The sequence below is a fragment of the Blastomyces gilchristii genome (genome assembly GCF_000003855.2).
Source record: "Blastomyces gilchristii SLH14081 genomic scaffold supercont1.3, whole genome shotgun sequence".
In the NCBI taxonomy this organism is placed as follows: Eukaryota; Fungi; Ascomycota; class Eurotiomycetes; order Onygenales; family Ajellomycetaceae; genus Blastomyces; species Blastomyces gilchristii.
The window spans coordinates 5,169,204-5,172,663 of record NW_003101680.1 but is presented as its reverse complement, the minus strand read 5'-3'; the positions used below and the strand labels follow the sequence as shown (position 1 = coordinate 5,172,663).

Genomic DNA, 3,460 nt, shown 5'->3' with positions numbered 1-3,460 from the left:
AAGATTTGAGATAAAATCAAAGTGGAAATCTTGTTCAATTAAATGCAAAAAGAAAATATTCTCATTCATAATTCAGCTAAAACTAGGACATGGTTATTTCAAATCCTATATACAAAGATTTGATGATAGATTTGATTCAACAGAGTGCTCATTCTGTAATATAAATGAGAATTCTGAGCATATTGTAATGCATTGTGTATTATACAATAGTCTCAGAGTCAGATTAAAGAAGAAGTATGATTTAAATCAATTAAATATGAGATTCTTATTCTCAACTGAGACAGGACTTAAATACTTAATAGACTTTCTATCAGAAACTCAAGCAGCTACAAGAAAATAGCTCAACTCAGAAGTATCTGAATATGAAGAGGTGGAAATTGATTAGATATAGTCTGTTAAAACAGCTATACACTATCTTTTAATAATTTTATTTTGTTATAGTCTTTCTTTACTGTACTTGTTTCTTTCTGTTCTTTTCTATCTATCTATTTAATATGTCTATCTTTAGGACTATGTTCTCTTTTCCTTTGTCATGATGTTTTCAAATGGTTTCAAAGTATTAATAGATGTTGAAATACTGCAATTTGTAAACAGTTTTTGTATTCTGGGCTCGAATTTTCTGATTTTGCATATCTGAAATTGATAAGTGTATAATAGTTGACTCTATAGATATAGGAAAAACCCTGAGAACTAAAGGTTCTCAGGTAGATGTCATAGTCTCTGACTGCATACATCTATAATTGAAGAATAATAATAATAATAATAAGAACTCTCAGGTCTTTTACTGATATTCTCTTGTAAGATCTTATTACAGGGTCAGAATGACTGATAAGCAAGCTTCTATCTGAGAACTCAGTGTCTGCTTAACTGTGTTTCTCTTTCTTACATATTGTTACACATTCAGATATCTCTTAATGAATAATTATTTCTAATGAGAAAATGACAAACATTTTTCTAGTGTAAGAGGCCTACACTGAATAGATCAGTATAATAAATAGAACTTATATAACAAAGAGAAAAATGTTAAAGAAGAAAAAGAAAGAGAAAGTATGAGAATCAGCAATTGAAGTGAATATTTAGGCATATATGTGATGGTTTACATGGTGGAGCTTTGAGGCGGAAGAATTTACACATGTTCATAGCGGCTGAGGATTGGTGATTGAGAATGGCTGAGAATCAGAGTGTACGCGTTCGAGAACGAAGCGGTAGGAATCTGTGAAATGTAACAGAATAGTCTATATGATTGATCGGGCGCAGCCTGTCACAGATCTCTTTCTTTCATAGATCACTACTCTTGACTTTATCTCAGACTTTTGAGGTAGAAAGCAGTAGTAGTCTGAATGAGAAATAATATATTTTTACTCAGCATCAAAATTCAGTTTCTGAAGAATTACAAAATTAACTTTTTATTCAAATGCAATTTGAAGATAAGAAGAAATATAATTTAAGTTTCTATTCACATTGCTTCAAATAAATGTGATTTTTAAAGAGTTTTTAAACTTTTTTTATTGTTTTTGTTGTATATTCATACTAAAAGAGAGTAGAGATAGAGTAGAATCTAATCATTATTATCAGATAGTAGATTATAACTATTTTGAAAAGCAGGAATCTCAACTGCTTACATTCTATCTAGTGTTTCATCAGAGTCATTTCTCAATTCTCTAATCTTAACAGAAGTTTAAGAATTCAAATTCTGTTTACATTTAACTGAAGAATTGAAGTTTAAAGATTTAAATAGTTAAGAGTTTCTTCTTTTTAAGGTTACAGTTGTAGATTCACTAACTTGACTATTCTCTTCAGTTCTAGATTGACTTTGAGCTTTGTCTGTTCTTTAGTTCTTTTGAGTTCTTCAAGCAAATGTGTATTCTTTTAAACTAGATACATATTGTTCTTTACAATTAGAGTATTTAAGTAGAGTGTGTTAACATATTTCATCTCTTTTTAAGCATGTTTTATATTTATACTCACTAGTTTTATAATCTCTAGTACAGAATGCATAATTTGAGTCTTTAAAACAAGAGATTGTAAAGTATTCATGTCTTTGACAGTTTGAACACTGTGTTTAAGCTTTGAGATTCATTCTTGAGTCTTTATATTTATAAACTCTCATTTTCAAATCTGCTACTCTTACTTCAAAGATCTTTGATTATTCAAGTGTCTTTATATATACTAGAACAGAGGCATTTCTTCTACTTTATCTGAACTCAATTGAATTTAGTTATACAGACTCTTTTCTCAGTTGAATAGAATTATATTCTTCTATTTCATTTTTAAGAAGTAGTAATTCTTCACAGTTAAAAATTTCAACTGAAATATTATAAAGAATGAATTTATTTTACTTTTCATCTCTCTCAGATAGAATTATTGTATTTAATAAAGACTCTATTACTGATTTTCAGAGATTCTCATTCTGAATAAGAAATTCTGCACTAAATTCAGATATTATAGTAAGAATAATAGAATTTTTAAAGAAGAATGACTCAATTGAAGCTATAACTGGTTTTTGTACTTCAATATCAGTTATTAACTGAGAAAAGAACTGATGATTAATTTCATTTCTAATTCTGAAAATGAGATTTGATTTTATCTTATTTCTCTGTAAGATGTTCTAATTTAAGACTTTAAGAATAAGTCTTCTATTTCTGAAGATTTGAAAGTTTTTCTCTTTTTGTACTTTTTTCTCTACTTTTCTATGAATAGAAGTATGAGCAGTATTCTTCTCAGTTTTCTCAGAATTTTGAGCAGATTTTGAGATAGCAGATGTACAGACAGCAGATTCAGCCGCTTGAGTATATATTTTCTTCTGATTTAAAGAAGAAGAAGAAGAAGAAGTAGAAAGAGAAAAAGAGTAAAATGAAGAGTTGATAATTATACTAGAAATTTTCAATGTTTTTTAAACTGTGTTTAAAATCTTAAGTTTGAACTTAATCATCTTCTGTAGTTGTCTAGTCTAAGTATAAGGAATTAACAGAACTTCTTCATTCATCTCACTCAGACACTGCATTCTAAGCCCCGGTGGCCGAATGGTTAATGCGGCCACCTGGTAGCACCTTGGCATGGGAAACCAAGGCGCGTGGGTTCGAAACCCGCAGGGGATACATTAAATCCGGAACTCAAGCACCTCAGGTTTCTAATAAATACAGAGGTGTACAAATCGCTTCAATGAATTGCTCTATGTTCCTGGGCTGAGAAGTTATTATTGCATGTATCTAATTGTCACTTCTTTGTATTTTCCTATGTTCTTGTTATCTTGGTGTGGTCTCAACACCTGTATTTCCTCCTGTATAACCAACACTTGACCTGTATTTAACATCACGCAAGGACTCATCATAAGCTCCGCTTGCATATGAGTATAATGGAAGAATAATAATAATAATAATAATAACACTGCATTCTAAGCATTTTACTTACTTTTTCAAATTTCTGTATTTTAAGAACTTGTTATTTCTCTCTTTCTTCT

The 3,460-nt window shown here is 29.7% G+C and overlaps 1 pseudogene across 1 annotated transcript; it reads left to right on the top strand.

The window, feature by feature from the left end:
* Nucleotides 1–3,009: 3,009 nt before the first annotated feature.
* Nucleotides 3,010–3,098, top strand: BDBG_16599 (annotated as a pseudogene). The gene has a single exon. The product of its transcript is annotated as a tRNA-OTHER (tRNA).
* The last annotated feature ends 362 nt before the right edge of the window (nucleotides 3,099–3,460 follow it).